This window comes from Crassostrea angulata, chromosome 2 (assembly GCF_025612915.1).
Source record: "Crassostrea angulata isolate pt1a10 chromosome 2, ASM2561291v2, whole genome shotgun sequence".
NCBI lineage: Eukaryota > Metazoa > Mollusca > Bivalvia > Ostreida > Ostreidae > Magallana > Magallana angulata.
In genome coordinates, this window is record NC_069112.1 from 69,693,040 (window position 1) to 69,709,875 (window position 16,836).

At 32.8% G+C, this 16,836-nt stretch overlaps 1 long non-coding RNA gene across 1 annotated transcript; it reads left to right on the forward strand.

The window, feature by feature from the left end:
• The first annotated feature begins 6,551 nt into the window (after window positions 1-6,551).
• LOC128170578 (uncharacterized) lies at window positions 6,552-9,673 on the forward strand. The gene is made up of 2 exons (XR_008241864.1): window positions 6,552-7,603; window positions 9,377-9,673. It is a non-coding gene; the product is annotated as an uncharacterized LOC128170578 (long non-coding RNA).
• The last annotated feature ends 7,163 nt before the right edge of the window (window positions 9,674-16,836 follow it).

Consider the following 16,836-nt stretch of genomic DNA (forward strand, 5'->3'; position numbering starts at 1 on the left):
ATTGACTGAATGATATCAATATTTTCATTCGATTTCTTCAAAATTATATGAGCATGGATTCATGTAGAAATTATGCATTCATGATCAGCCCATGCATTATATCATGCAACCGAATATGGACCACCAAAAACAATTACGATTCTCTCTCTTTCTCTCTCTCTTGTAATACAACGCCACAACCATACACTTCCCCGTCCACCTGACGGGTGTTTACATTAAATACAGTCACATCTCTTAAAAAAGGCAAGGCTCTTTTGGAAACATTTTTGATTGATTATAAATTCTGTTTTTAATCATAAAATAAAGTTTTAAAATACATCATCATAATGTGAAAGCTTAGTTAATGTATCTGGTGGTTTAAAAACAATTACACTGAATACCTTCGGCCAAAAAATCTCCCAACCACTGTTTGTCCTCATTTTTGGCAAAATATTTAAATGAGCCCCCACATCTCTCCAAGTCAATGTCCTCCACACATGGACTAATTTTGTTTAAAATTAATTTATTACTAATGTGGCGGAGAATATTCTCTCAATTTTAAGTATCAAGGCAATTGACTACTGTGGAATCATTAATTTTCGTGGGGGCCAATTTTCGTGGATTGCTAAAATTTTACAGGTTCATGGGGACGTAATTTCGTGTATTCTCTTAAACCTACAGAGGAAATATGACTTTATTATCCTAATTTATTATTTCGTGGAGGATGTTAATTCGTGGATGAAAGGTATTTTCTTAAACCTACAGAGGAAATATGACTTTATTATCCTAATTTATTATTTCGTGGAGGATGTTAATTCGTGGATGAAAGGTATTCTCTTAAACCTACAGAGGAAATATGACTTTATTATCCTAATTTATTATTTCGTGGAGGATGTTAATTCGTGGATGAAAGGTACCCACGAATTCCACGAAAATTGAGCCACCACGAAATCTAATGATTCCACAGTATATATCACTTATAGTTAATAGTAATCATTTGTTTAGACTCATGGTCATAGTTTTTTTTCTTGTTATTTTTATCATATCTATGCAACAGCTAAAAACTGTAGCTTTGATCACTACACATACCCGATCGGTCGACCATTTCTTCCAAAAAAATTTTGCTTCCCCCTCTTCCCTAATGATTTTGAAAACATGTGACTTTGAATGCCCTGAAATATTTTCGAGGTCTAACGCCTCTGAAACGTTGTAAACTCTGTCTGTTCTTATTCCTAAAAAATGCATGGAATAAAAGTATATGACCCAAAACTATAGCTGAAAGTCTGCATTCTATTGTTTCATTGTTAGTAAAAGAAGAAGAAATAACGAGAGGCGAGAAAGTCTTTAGAAATTCTGAGAAATAGTATTATATTATCGACAGGTATTTCTCTGGGTTGTCCTTTGCTTTAGATACATGTTTATAGTACTTTTTTCTTTCATCACTAAAAATGTAAATTTATGTACATAATCACATATTTATTTCTTTTTTGCTTTTCCTGTTTTATCCTATAAAAGTAACATTTAGTTTTGTTAGTCAGCAGTATTCTTTGAATTTTAAGCAAGTTACTGAATTCTCGAAGAGAATTTAATTTTCCAATCAGAGTCCGTCCGTTGTCTAATGTCTGAACGTCTTCTTTAAGCAGACACAGTCAATAATGCAGCGATCTGATTAGGTCAGAGGTGTTCCTAGTTTAAAAAGGAGGGAAATCGAATTCTGCTGATGAATGGTTTTGATGACTATTCACCATGGGCATATAGCATGGATAATATTTCAAATTAGATAAAAAAGCATGTTTATGTGGGCGCCTTCGAGTTATCAGTTGATGTCCGTCTGTCCATCCGAGATTGCTTGACCGGAGCATAGCTTCTCTCCCCTTGGCCCAATCTGGCTCATACCTCATCCACAGGGTTCCTTTGGGTAAAGGATGTGCAGCGACCTTGAACCATGTTCTTAGGTATAAGGTTAAGGTCAAAGCAGACTTATATATATAAAATCCTGTCTTGGGCATATCTTCTCTCCCCTTTGTCCAATCTGGCTAATACTCACAGAGTGTCTTTATGGTTAAATGATGTGCAGTGACCTTGACTGAAATTTCTAGGTTAAATGGTGAAGATCATATCTGATCATGCAAAAGTCCTTTTTTCAGAGCTTATATACTTTCTACTAACCCCTATTTGGCTAAGACTTCACATAAGCATAGCTTTTGAGTAAAGGGTGTTTAGTGACCTTGAACCTATTTTCAAGGTAAACTGTGAAGGTCATAGCAGAATTATATAAAAAAAAATCCTTGTCCGGAGTATATTTTCTCCCCCCCTTTGCTCCAATCAGGCTCATACTTCACCCACATGATGCCTCTGATCAAAGGATTTGCAATGACCTCGAATGATATTAGTAGATCAAGTGTCAAGGTCATATCAGATCACACAAAAATCCATATAAGAGCATACATATACTCTCCTTTAAGCCCCTATTTGGCTAATATTTTACCTAAACAGAGCTTATTGGTTAATGGCGTACAATGACCTTGAACCAAGTCAATGTGAAGGTCATAGCAGATCTTTTTAAAATTAGTTTTAGACTGTAGATTATTTCCAAGATATGCTTAATCTTGTTCAGATTGCACAAAAATGCCTGTATGTTAGGGGGAATGAAATTGATCTAGAAGTTCTATGCCAGCTGGAAAAATTTCAATTTATAGGTCAAGGTCAAAGCAAATTTCTCTTAAATAACATCAGCGGGGCCCTTTGAAATGTTCATTAGTTCAATGTTGTCTGGTTCATTGTAATTTTACATAAAAATATATTCACAGAGGTATAATAAAGAAAAACTACACATCAATAAGTTTCTGACAATTGATGATGCAACAAGCACACAGTACGAAAGGTCAACCCTTTGAAAAGCAATGAAGAGGAAAAGTTGCTCAATGTTTTAAACAAAATTTTTGTTTGGTGGCCCTGTTAAGGAGTTTAAGGGTTCGGCCCCTAAAACACAGTGTTTCAGATATAACTTGAACGGTCAACAATTCTTGAACACTTGTTGAACAAAATATGTTTATATTTACGAGACCTTTTATTTGATATCAAAAATATGACTGGTCCCTCAAGTTAGGGGCTAGGAAGGCTCAAAAGCTTAACTTTCCGGAGCAATATTTTGTCATTATACATAAATGCTGAAAGAGCTTATCAACCTCAATTTAAAACTGAAATCCATTTCTAATTCGGACGATTGAATGCGGGATATAAGCATTAAAAATTGATTTTTACAGAAATTTTAATTTTGCATTCTGGATTAAGAAAATAGATATTAGTTCAAGGTAAAGTTAACTTGTACCTTAAATGTAGTTTATATCAATTTGTTAAGTCGTACTTAAACACATTTGGATATTTTGTTAAGTCGTTCTTGAAATGGTTAAGGTTTTTTGTTAATTCATACTTAATACAATTCAGTTTTTGTTAAGTCGTACCAAGAATCATTCGATTTTTTTTTTTATCTTTTTGTACTTAAGTTACTTTTGTTACTAGATTAAGAACTCTGCTTCTAAGAGGTACTTCTAGCGTTATTTTCAACATGAAAGGAAAACCCACTCGTTGCTTTGAAACGATCTTTGCTCTAGTTACTCTTGTTATTGGTTTATGAGCTCTGCTTCTTACAGGAACTTCCAGCTTTACTTCCGACATTAACGGAAGACCCACTCGTTGCTTTGCAACGAGCTTTGCTCTAGTTAGGGTTTTCCGTTTTCTACTGTTTCTTAATAGGGTCCAACGGAAGACCCTCTTGTTATTCTACTGTTTCTTTTTCTTTATTAAGGTCTTCCGTTTCCAACGGAAGACCTTATTGTTTTTGCTTTGTTTCTTTTTCCCTATTATTAGGGTCTTCCGTTTTCAACGGAAGACCCTCTTGTTATTCTATTGTTTTTTTTAGGGTCTTCCGTTTCCAACGGAAGACCCTCTTGTTATTCTATTGTTTCTTTTTATTAAGGTCTTCCGTTTCCAACGGAAGACCTTATTGTTATTCTTCGGTTTCTTTTTCCCTATTATTTTTATTCTTTTTTTTTCTTCCCATTTTTGTGCACGCGATTTCTCAGAAACGGCTGAACCGATCTCCATCAAATTTTCAGATGTAATAGACAGTGGTCTGTACCTGATAGCAAATTTTTTGCATTGATGACGTCACATCCGTTTTTGAGATATTGAGATTTTTCTAATTTTTATATGGGTATTTTGTCTGCGGCCGTTCTCCTAAACTATAAGAGATTTTGAGCTCAAATTTCTACGGTTGGTAAAGGAAAGGTTGAAGTTTTGCATGATTGTTGTTTTGTATGTTTAGCACTATTGGCACCAAAGCTCGCTATGGCTCGAAAATTGACATTAAAAAAGCGTCGTTAATTTTTGTGCTTTTCTTTCTTTATCTCTTTTCTTGAAAATATTTTGTTAAAACATGTAATGTAAAAAAAGTTTATATTTACAAGATCTTTCAGCTGATATCAAGAAAAAGGGGCTGGCCCCTCAAATTAGGGGACCAAAGGGCTCTAAAGTCTTTAATCTGTAGCCCTTTACTGAGAGATATTTTGTGAAATGTTATAGAAGCAAATGTGTTTATCTCAATGTTATGTATTCAAGCAATGTAATGAATTTATCATGTGTTACGTAATTAGGGGTTTTTAAGGCCCAAAAGTCCAAAATTTTGATCACCCATATCTCAGAAAGGAAAAATATTTTGTAATGCAGTTTAGAAGAAAAGTTGTTCAAAATGATGTTCTCAACAAAATGCACACTTCAAAAATTTCGTTAAACGGCCCCTATAAGGAGTTATGGGACCGGCCCCTAAAACCTTCTTTCTCATATATCTCCAGAACGGTAACGAATTTCTAAACACTTGTTAAATAAATGTTGTGTAGAATTAAATGACCTTTTATTTGATATCAAGAAAAAGGGGCTGGCCCCTCAAATAAGGGGACCAAAGGGCTCTAAAGTCTTTTATCTGTAGCCCTTTACTGAGAGATATTTTGTGAAATGTTATAGAAGCAAATGTGTTTTCCTCAATGTTATGTATTCAAGCAATGTAATGAATCTATCATGTGTTACGTAATTAAGGGTTTTTAGGGGCCAAAATCCAAAATTTTGATCATCCATATCTCGGAAAGGAAAAATATTTTGTAATGCAGTTTAGAAGAAAAGTTGTTCAAAATGATGTTCTCAACAAAATGCACACTTCAAAAATTTCGTTAAACGGCCCCTATAAGGAGTTATGGGATCGGCCCCTAAAACCTTCTTTCTCATATATCTCCAGAACGGTAACGAATTTCTAAACACTTGTTGACAAAATGTGTTCAGAATTAAATGTCCTTTCATTTGAATCCAAGAAAAAGGGACTTGCCCCTTAAATTAGGGGATCAAAGAGCTCTAAAATCTTTTATCTATAGCCCTTTAATGAGAGCCATTTTGTGAAAGGTTATTAAAGCTAGATTAGGTATAATACGTTTATATATCCTAACATTATAATGATTTTCTCTTGTGTTACCCAATCAGGGTTTTAGGGACCAGAGGTAAACAAGTTTGATCTTTTCTATCTTAATTGTAAGAAATGTAAGTATTTAAAAAAGCAAGAGAACTTATAAAAAGCGATACAATAAAGCATTAATACTTCACTCCTTTTTCCATAACATGTTTTGTTGTCGAAAATCAAAGTCGATGATGTCATATTTCATTCTAAAAATCGAACGGAAGACCTCCTCGTTGCTCGCAACGAGATCGTGTCTAGTTATTATTATTATTATTCTTTTTCTTTATTTTTCTGACTTTTTTAAAGCTTAATATCTCAAAAAGTTTTCAACGGATTCACATGAAATTTTCAGGGATTATGGAATATCACTGTCCCTAAAAGATGTTAAATTTTCAACTACAACGTCAATTCCGTTTCAACGTTACGTCAATTTTTATATTTTGAAAACGTGATTTTGTCCAGGGCGTTTTTAAAAAACGCTTCAAGATAGAGACTTGGAATTTTTTGTGTTGAAGCATTGATCGTTTTTATTTGGACATAAGGCTGGAATTTAGTTTCCGGCACTTCCGGTCTAAACCGGAAGTGTTTTAAAATTTTCGAATTTTCGAATTTTTCGTTTTAATTTTTAATGTTTACGAGGTTTGTAGAGTTGTTTATGCTGAATACGAAACTGAAATCCGTTTGAAAATCGGACGATGCATTACAGAGATATCGGGGTTTAAAAATTGATTTTTCCGGAAATTTTGTTTCCGCGTCCTTGGTTTAAAAAATAGCGTAATGTTAATAGTAAAATTAACTCGTACCAAAAATAATTGTTAAGTCTTACTTAGACACATTCGGATTTTTTTTTGTTAAGTTGTTCTTAAAATCAAGAAGGTTTTTGTTAAGTCGTACTTAAAATCATTCGGATTTTGTTAAGTCGTACCAGGAATAATTCGATTTTTTCATCTTTTTATTTTACTTTCTCTTGTTACTGGTTTAAGAGCTCTGCTTCTTACAGGAACTTCCAGCTTTACTTCCGACATTAACGGGAGACCCACTCGTTGCTTTGCAACGAGCTTTGCTCTAGTTTATTATTATTATTCTTCTTGTTTTTCCTTCTGACTTCTTTTTTGCTTTATATCTCAAAAACTATTCAACCGATTTGCAAGAAATTTTCAGGGATAATGTTAAATACTTGTCCCTTGAAGATTTTAAACTTTCAGTCATTAAGTCACTTCCGTTTTCTAGTTACGTCATTTTTAAAAATTTCAAAAAGTGATTTTGTCCAGGACTTTTCTCGTAAACGGTTGTTTATAAAGACTTGAAATTCTCTGTGATTGTAAATCTGCGGATTTACTTATGGCAAATTTACAAAAAAAATTATTTTGTCACTTCCGGTCGAAACTGGAAGTGATTCTAATTTTTCGGAATTTTCATTTTTTTGAGCGAATAATAAAATTATATGCATGTTGTAGAGTTTGCAAAGCTAAATGCAAAACTGAAATTCGTTTTAAAATCGGATGATGCATTTAAGAGATATCGGGGTTTAAAAATTGATCTTTCCGGAAATTTTGATTCCGTGTTTTTGGTTTTAAAAATAGTGCAAATTTCACACTGAAAGTAATTTCTACTGAAAACAATTCGTACTGATAATTAAACTATATATAAAACACAAAATTATATGCATATTGTAGAGTTTGCAAAGCTCAATACAAAACTGAAATTCGTTTTCAAGTCGGATGATGCATTGCAGAGATATCGGGGTTTAAATATTGATTTTTCCGGAAATTTTGATTCCGTGTTCTTGGTTTAAAAAATAGTGTAAAATTCACACTGAAAGTAACTCCTGCTGAAAACAATTCGTGCAGGTCATAAAACCGGACTCTGTTTTTTAATAGTTAATTAAAGTGTTTATCGATACAATTTCGTTATTTCGATTGATAATTACGTTGTTAGTTTTTATTAGTCTTATTAGTTTTAATCGAAATAATTATCGTACGATTCCCCATTTCAACTCGCCATGTTTTGACTGCGAACAAACAGCTGATAGCGGTGTGTCTACATTTTTAAAAGAAGCATGGCCTGCAAGACGTCGATAGTGGAAATTTCAGCTCTACTAACGTATGACAGATTATAAAGGTATGTTTCAATACAGGATATGTCGTATTGACTTTTTCTTTTCAAAGTATTTGCACTTTTCAATCTAATCCGAGATTCCTCTGACTCTTACCTCCGCTTTTGAAGTACATCACAATATAAAAGCGGGCGTTAGAGTCAGCGGAATCTCGGAATATTATCTGTCCAGTGTATTTTCACGGTAGCTGCAGAACTGTAGCTCTCCGGGAAAAAAATATTGACAGACCGGAGAGCTACAGGGCCACCCATTGAAAAAATTGTACATGTATATTTATTGCGCAGAAAAACATGCGCTAGTTTTGGACTGATTTACCTTATTTATACGCAAATTCTGTGAAAACATTAGTACCATTAAATTCTTCATGCAATTTACTACTGATATCGACCCTTTATTTGCCTCAGACTTTCTCCGAAACACGCTACCGACCTCGGAAAATCAAGTATGTTGAATTTACATCGAGATCGAGAGTCGCCATTTTTACATGTAAACAAAATGGACCACATGAATTTACGGGACTGGTGATGGTGTTTAAAAGACTATCCGAGGCAAGTGTAGAGAGGATATCAGTAGTAAATTGCATGAAGAATTTAAAATTAAAAGCGATGGGAGTCCTAAGGTACACAAGAATAGAATGTTGTAATTAGAGTGCATGTTTGCATGATGATAACTTTACCCTAAATATTTAAATATAGCAGATCTTTACCATATCGCCTTCACTTAATTTTTAAATTAAAAAACTCATGCTTGTGTTTAATTAAATAAATATATTTGACAAAGTAAATATTCAATCTAATTAAAATTAGACCTTTTGTCTCGCTCTCTGTTATATATGGTTATTGCTTGTGTAACAGGCATGTAAAACAGAGTGCGAGATGAAAAGTCTCAAATTTCAAATTATATCAAGCTCAGAATTTAGGTCAATGTTCCATGATATCTATTAAACAGTCTTCTCAAGATATAAGTATTTCACAGAATCATTGTAATTTGAGAGATTAGATTATCTTTTATACATATTGATTCATTTTAGGTAAGCTTTACATGCATATCACATCTACATAGCATGTAAATAATTTTTACTGCATGTGCCTCAGATCTCTCTCTCTCTCTCTCTCTCTCTCTCTCTCTCTCTCTCTCTCTCTCTCTCTCTCTCTCTCTCTTTTAATCTTGGCAAAGACTGAAACTGTCAGAGGGCAACTTAATTTTGTGACAAAAATATCTCGATCTTGTAAAAGAAATCCAAAGTGTATTGAATTTTAAAATGAGCATGTATTATTAATCCCTCATTTTTATGCGCATTATACATAGTATTGTTTTTAAAACATGTAATTCGTAAGAAAAAAAAACCCTCGCTAAATTTATTCGCAATAAACCCCAGTAGAATTGACAAAACATGGTATACACGTACCAGAAGCTTATACTTTGACACTGCATGTTTGGATTGGTAATATTCCTTTGTAGTTTATGAATTGAAATATTGCTGTCGCACTTCAAGTAAAACAAACTCTCTCTCTCACTCCTGCTCTCGCTCTCTCCCAATCTGATATGTCTATACCCAAGAAATTATTTTAATGGTATGATATTATGACTTGATATGCACATTTTTGTTTTTGTACTGGCTAAATGTTAATGTCATATACCGGTATTTGGATATGTCATACTTATAACACTGCATGGTCAGTGTATTTTTCCCAAAAATATTATGTATATGTTAATGTAAACACAGCTATTACAAGTACATGTATGTTAACACAGCTATTTTTTTTTTTTCATTTCAGCTTAAAGCAGACTCTTGTTACCACATGACTTTTACCTGTTGATTCTTGTGGTTTCAGCTCTTGAGGTTAACCTGTCACCTCTACCCACATGCATATTCCCTGTGTTCTACAGACTATCTACCGGTAATTCAAATTAAATCGGATAATGCATGAACAATAATGGAACTTTAAGAAAGCATCATGTCCTATTGTGGTTTGTTCATGTTTGATAAGAAATTATGAAAAACAAAATTAAGGCTGTTTAAAGAAATATAATTGTTGTGAAAATTTGTTTTTCAATAAAAGTATGCAATTATATTTCCTTCATTTTTTATTTTATAAAGATATTTAGATGTGTTTACATAGTTGAAAAATCACCCAACTCTTTCCAGTTTTCTCCATTAAGATTACATGTAGGATATGTAAATGTACATTTGACTTTTGAATAACACCAGCAATGATTATTACTTTTGAAATGAGCAAGAAACAATCTATTTTCATCCTTTTAAGGTATATATGCATAAAAAAAGTAGAAAAAAAACATGTCAAATTTGAACATTTTTAATGGAATTCTCCTCCGCCTCCAGCTACCCGGGTGTGTTTGAATTTAATTTTATTTAAGGCTGATGTTGAACTTGTTGATCTTACTGTTTTATCATGGTTAAAAAGAGACAAGAAACCAGAATAGATTAGATTTTTAATAAATATGATTGTTAGCTTACTTTTTTTCATGGAAAAAAGAAATCACATGCAGGAATACTTGTCTATTTATTTATTAAAATGCTACAAATCATTCAAGAAACATAAAAAGATCAAATTTTAGTATCATTGATGATTGTTTTCAAACATGTGTGAGAAATGACTCATAGAAATTGCCACAAGTTTCAGAAAATTAGGCAAAATATTTCAAACCATGACTTTTTATGAAAATCAAAAGATAGGGGGTGGGTATACATGTAAGGGCATTTCTAAGTTATGTGAAGCTTTTATCAAGATAATATCATGTAGATGTATGTTGTATTGAATAAGGTTTCTTATTAAAGGTGGTTGAACAACAATTGACCTCTAAAAGGTCAGGTAAAGATGTTTTACTATGGAGAACCCTGTAAACCTGTGTTGAGTAAAAGAAATTGAAATGGTGGGTTCACTTAAATGGCCATATGTTTATTAAACCTCAATGGAATTGTCAATATGTGGTATACTTTTTTCTCAGAATTGCATTAGCTTTCTTATTCTAAGACAAAGACATCTGTTCATAAAATGTACTAAGTTAAAGGTAGCAAGGGACGATTCGGATAAAGTACCCGTTAATATTTTTGTAAAATTAAGGTACATCACTACACCTAGACTTATACTTTTTAAGACACTACTTCACAAGATGGCGATTTAAATGTTTTGTTGAACACTTAATATCGTTCGATTGGGTTGTATACCGTCATAGCTTAATGGTTAAAGTATTGGGTTTCTAAACCGTTTGAGTTTTAGTCCGCCTGGAGCTTTTGTTACTGTTTATTGAATTAAATTTTTGAAAATGTAATTGTTCATCCAAATTTGCACATTTTTTGCCTTTTTGACTTAAACACTTCTTATCAATTATGATATCTATCATAATCAAGTAATTTTCTGCTGATTTGAGAAAATATTTCAAGGTGTTTTGAGCCACCTTAAGAGATGCTGTACTTGAAGGCTTATGAGTGTTGCTAAGATTCATAAAATGAATTTTAATGATCATCATTAGAGGGATCTCCCTTGTTGGAATTGGTATGCAATATGAAAACCCCTAATGTTTAATACGTACATGAGAATTGAATGGTGAAACTTGCGGCTAAGACTGTTGTGTTGACTTTACACTGTGAAATTGCAAGTTACAAATGGGAGGTTATATAACTCGAAATTTATGTGGATGGGACATTATATACCTATTCACTGGGTATGAGGATGATAGCAAGTTTATTGTCCTCCAAGACAGCCACTATTTCATGGGCGAAGCCAAGTGAAATAGTTGCTGTTGAGGGGGACAATAAAATGTCTGTCATCCTCACACAACACAACAGTCTTAGTCTGTCTTTCTGTCAGTAAATAGATATAGATATATTAATTATTATCCTGAAGAAAACTTAATTTGTTGGCCATGCAGAATTTCTTGATGATAAACACATTAGAATTATCGGACTTTGAATTTAATGCTGTGATCGGATTATACCAGAGGTGTTCCGAGTTTAAAAAAGGGAAATCGAATGCTGCCGGTGAATACTTTCGTTGACTATTCACCATGGACAGATAGCATAGAAACCATTTCACAGTTAGATGGAATAGCATGTTTATTCATTGTAATTTTACATAGGAAATATTCACAGAAATATAATAAACTTTACATTGCTAAGTTTCTGACATTTGATAATGCAACAAGCACACAGTTTGGAAGGTCAAAGGTGACATCTTTTGTATCTGACTCCTTTTCGGCTTTATAACTCAAAAAGTTTATAACCGATTGAAATGAAACTTTGAGAGATTATGTGCAACTATTATGCCTCTAATATAAGATCCTAAAGTTTCTTTGAAAACGACCTTTCCGTTTTTACGTTACGTCATTTATAAAAAAAAAATTTAAAAAGTCATTTTGTCATTTCATTCGGATTTTACATTTGTCATTTTACTTATGTAATAGGGCCGAGAAATGAAAATCTGTCACTTCCGGTCGAAACCGGAAGTGATTCAAATTTTTCGAAAAATTAAATTTTTTGATCAAATAAAAAAAATATATGTATTTGGTAAAGCTTAATAATCTGAATCTAACACTGAAATCCGTTTGAAAATCGGACGATGCATTACAGAGTAATTGGGGTTTAAAAATTGATTTTTCCGGAAATTTTGATTCCGCGTCCTTGGTTTAAAAAATAGCGTAATGTTTAAAGTAAAATTAACTCGTACCAAAAATAATTGCTAAGTCGTACTTGAACAGATTCGGATTTTTTTTGTTAAGTCGTACTTGAAACGGAAAGGTTTTTGTTAAGTCGTACTTAAAATAATTCGGATTTTGTTAAGTCGTACCAGGAATAATTCGATTTTTTCATCTTTTTATTTTAGTTACATTTGTTATTGGTTTAAGAGCTCTGCTTCTTACAGGAACTTCCAGCTTTACTTCCGACATTAACGGAAGACCCACTCGTTGCTTTGCAACGAGCTTTGCTCTAGTTATTTTTTTTTTTTTCTTACAAATTTTGTCAGCGCGAGTTCTCGGAAATGGCTCAGTCGATTTTCGTGAAACTTTCAGATCTGATAGATATTGATCTGAACCTTATTGGAAATTTTTTATATTGATGACGTCATTTCCGTTTTCGATATTTTAATGTAATAGCGATTTTTGGAGGCTTAGTTTGTCCATGCAACTACTCTTAAAGTATAAAAGATATTGAATTCAAATTTTCAGGGATTGTAGACAAAAGATTGTAGATGTGTATGATGTCAATCAAATTTGTCTGCTTAAAAAGGCGTCGAAGCTCGCCTGGACCTGAAAATTGAGTTAAAAGAAACATCGTAATTTTTCTAGGTTTTCTGTGTTTATCTCTTTTCTGAAAAATATTTTGTTAAGACATGTATCGCAAAAAAAGTTCATATTTACAAGACCTTTCATTTGAAACCAAAAAAAAGGAGCTGGCCCCTCAAATAAAGGGACCAAAGGGCTCTAAAGTCTTCAATCTTTATCTTTTTACTGAGAGATATTTTGTGAAAGGTTATAGAAGCAAATATGTTTATCTCACAGTTATGTATCCAAGCAATGTAATGATTTTGTCATGTATTACGTAATTAAGGGTTTTTAGGGGCCAAAAGTCCATAATTTTGAGCACCCATATCTCAGAAAGGAAAACTATTTTGTAATGCAATACAGAAGAAAAGTTGTTCAAATTAATGTTCTTAACAATATGCAACCTTCAAAATTTTGTTAAACGGCCCCTATAGGGAGATAAGGGATCGGCCCCTAAAACCTTCTTTCTCATATATCTTCAGAATGGTAACGATTTTCTAAACACTTGTTGAACAAAATGTGTTTAGAATTTAATGACCTTTCATTTAATATCAAGAAAAAGGGGCTGGCCCCTCAAATTAAGGGACCAAAGGGCTCTAAAGTCTTTAATCTGTAGCCCTTTACTGAGAGATATTTTGTAAAAGGTTATAAAAGCAAATATGTTTATCTCACAGTTATGTATCCAATCAATGTAATTATTTTGTCATGTATTACGTAATTAGGGCTTTTAGGGGCCAAAAGTCCAAAATTTCGATCACCCATATCTCAGAAAGAAAAAATATTTTGCGATGCAAAACAGAAGAAAAGTTGTTCAAATTAATGTTCTTAACAATATGCAACCTTCAAAATTTTGTTAAACGGCCCCTATAGGGAGATAAGGGATCGGCACCTAAAACCTTCTTTGTCATATATCTCCAGAATGGTAACGAATTTCTAAACACTTGTTGAACAAAATGTGTTTAGAATTAAATGACCTTTCATTTGATATCAAGAAAAAGGGACTGGCCCCTCAAATTAAGGGACCAAAGGGCTCTAAAGTCTTTGATCTGTAGTTCTTTAATGAGAGATATTTTGTGAAAGGTTATAGAAGCAAATATGTTTATCTCACTGTTATGTGTCCAAGCAATGTAATGATTTTATCATGCATTACGTAATTAAAGGATTTTAGGGGCCAAAAGTCCAAAATTTTGATCACCCATATCTCAGAAAGGAAAAATATTTTGAAATGCAATACAGAAGAAAAGTTGTTCAAAAAGATGTTCTTAAACATATGCAATCTTCAAAATTTCGCCAAACGGCCCCTATAAGGAGATAAGAGATCGACCCCTAAAACCTTCTTTCTCAGATATCTCCAGAACGGTAACGAATTTTGAAACACTTGTTCACAACATGTTTTCAGAATTAAATGTCCTTTCATTTGATTTCAAGAAAAAGGGGCTGGCCCCTTAAATTAAGGGATCAAAGGGCTCTAAAATTGTTCATCTATAGCCCTTTAATGAGAGCCATTTTGTGAAAGGTTATTAATGCTAGATTAAGTATATTACATGTACGTTTCTATATCCCAGCAATATAATGATTTTCTCTTGTGTTACCTTATTAGGGTTTTTAGGGACCAAATGTAAACAAAAGTAATCTTTTCAATCTTAATTGGAGGAAATGCAAGCATTTAAAAAAGCAATGTAATAGAACTTATAAAAAGCGATGCAATAAAGCATTAGTACTTCACTCCTTTTTCCATATCATTATTTTTCTTTTTTTTCTTACAAATTTTGTCCGCGCGAGTTATCGGAAATGGCTCAGCCGATTTTCGTGAACCTTTCAGATGTGATAGATATTGATCTGAACCTTATTGGAAATTTTTTATATTGATGACGTCATTTCCGTTTCCGATATTTTAACGTAATAGCGATTTTTGGAGGCTTAGTTTGTCCATGGAACTACTCCTAAACTATAAAAGATATTGAATTCAAATTTTCAGGGATTGTAGACAAAAGATTGTAGATGTGTATGATGTCGATCAAATTTGTCTGTTTAAAAAGGCGTCGAAGCTCGCCTGGACCTGAAAATTGAGTTTAAAAAAACGTCGTAATTTTTCTAGGTTTTCTGTGTTTATCTCTTTTCTGAAAAATATTTTGTTAAAAGATGTAATGTAAAAAAGGTTTATATTTACAAGACCTTTTATTTGATATCATGAAAAAGGGGCTGGCCCCTCAAATTAGGGGACGAAAGTGCTCTACAGTCTTTAATATGTAGCCCTTTACTGAGAGATATTTTGTGAAATGTTATAGAAGCAAATATGTTTATCTCACAGTTATGTATCCAAGCAGTGTAAATATTTTGTTATATGTTACGTAATTAAGGGGTTTTAGGGGCCAAAAGTCCAAAATTTTGATCATCCATATCTCAGAAAGGAAAAATATTTTGTAATGCAGTACAGAAGAAAAGTTGTTCAAAATGATGTTCTTAACAATATGCAACCGTCAAAATTTCGTTAAACGGCCCCTAAAAGGAGATAAGGGACCGGCCCCTAAAACATACTTTCTCTTATATCTCTAGAACGGTAACGAATTTTTAAACACTTGTAGAACAAAATGTGTTCAAAATTAAATGACATTTTATTTGATATCAAGAAAAAGGGGCTGGCCCCTCAAATTAGGGGACCAAAGGGCTCTAAAGTCTTTAATTTGTAGCCCTTTACTGAGAGATGTTTTGTGAAAAGGTTATTAAAGCTAGATTTGGTATAATACGTTTATATATCCTAACAATATAATGATTTTCTCTTGCGTTACCCAATTAGGGTTTTTAGGAACCAGAAGTAAACAAGTTTGGTCTTTTCTATCTTAATTGAAAGAAATGCAAGTATTTAAAAAAGCAAGAGAACTTAAAAAAAGCGATACAATAAAGCATTAGTACTTCACTCCTTTTTCCATAACATGTTTTGTTGTCGAAAATCAAAGTCGATGATGTCTTATTTCATTCTAAAAATCGAACGGAAGACCTCCTCGTTGCTCGCAACGAGATCGTGTCTAGTTATTCTTTTTTTTCTGACTTTTTTGGAGCGCTATTTCTCAAAAACTATTCAACCGATTCGCCCCAAATTTTTAGGACGGATAAAGCATAATCGGCGCTACATTTTTAAAAAAAATTAAATGATGACGTCACTTCCGGTTTCAGATATTGACGATTTTGTAAATTTTTATGGGTCATTTTGTCCACGCATCTCCTCCGAAACTAATCAAGATAGAAGCTTGAATTTTTCAGGGATTGTAGATGAATGTATGTAGATATACCCGCATGCTTCCAATGATGAAAATTTGTAAAGGCCTCAAAGCTCGCCTGAACCTGAAAATTGGCACCAATTTTTTTCACAAAATTTATGCATATTTTCTGTGATATCTTTTGATGTATAAATATTTTGTTAAGACATGTAATACAAAAGTTGTTTCAAATTACACGGGCTGGCCCCTCAAATTAGGGGCCAAGAGGGCTGTAAAGTCTTCTTACAATAACTCTTTACTGAATAAAAATTTGTTATTAATTATAGAAGCAAAAATGTTCATTGTTGTGCTTTTTATCTATACAGTACCATACTTAAGTCATATGTTACAGTGCTGCTATCGTGAAAGTTGACAAAACTATCCTATCCTATATCCTGCATCCTATCCTGCAAATAAGCTCTATCCTATCCTATCCTATCCCATACATTCAAAATATAGAAATGAAAGTTAAATAAAACGAAATTTAAGAATTTAATGATTTTATCAATTAATGTACTCAAAATGAATAATTTAATCTTAAAACCGAATATTGTTCGAGCGGGATAACTTACTTACTTGTGCTACAGTAAAAATAAATCGTACGCGGGATGAACACACTAACGTAAACAAACAGGTAAGCGAATCAATTTTTGATTTTATTATATTTATGCATAAAAAACAGATAAATAACTTCGATG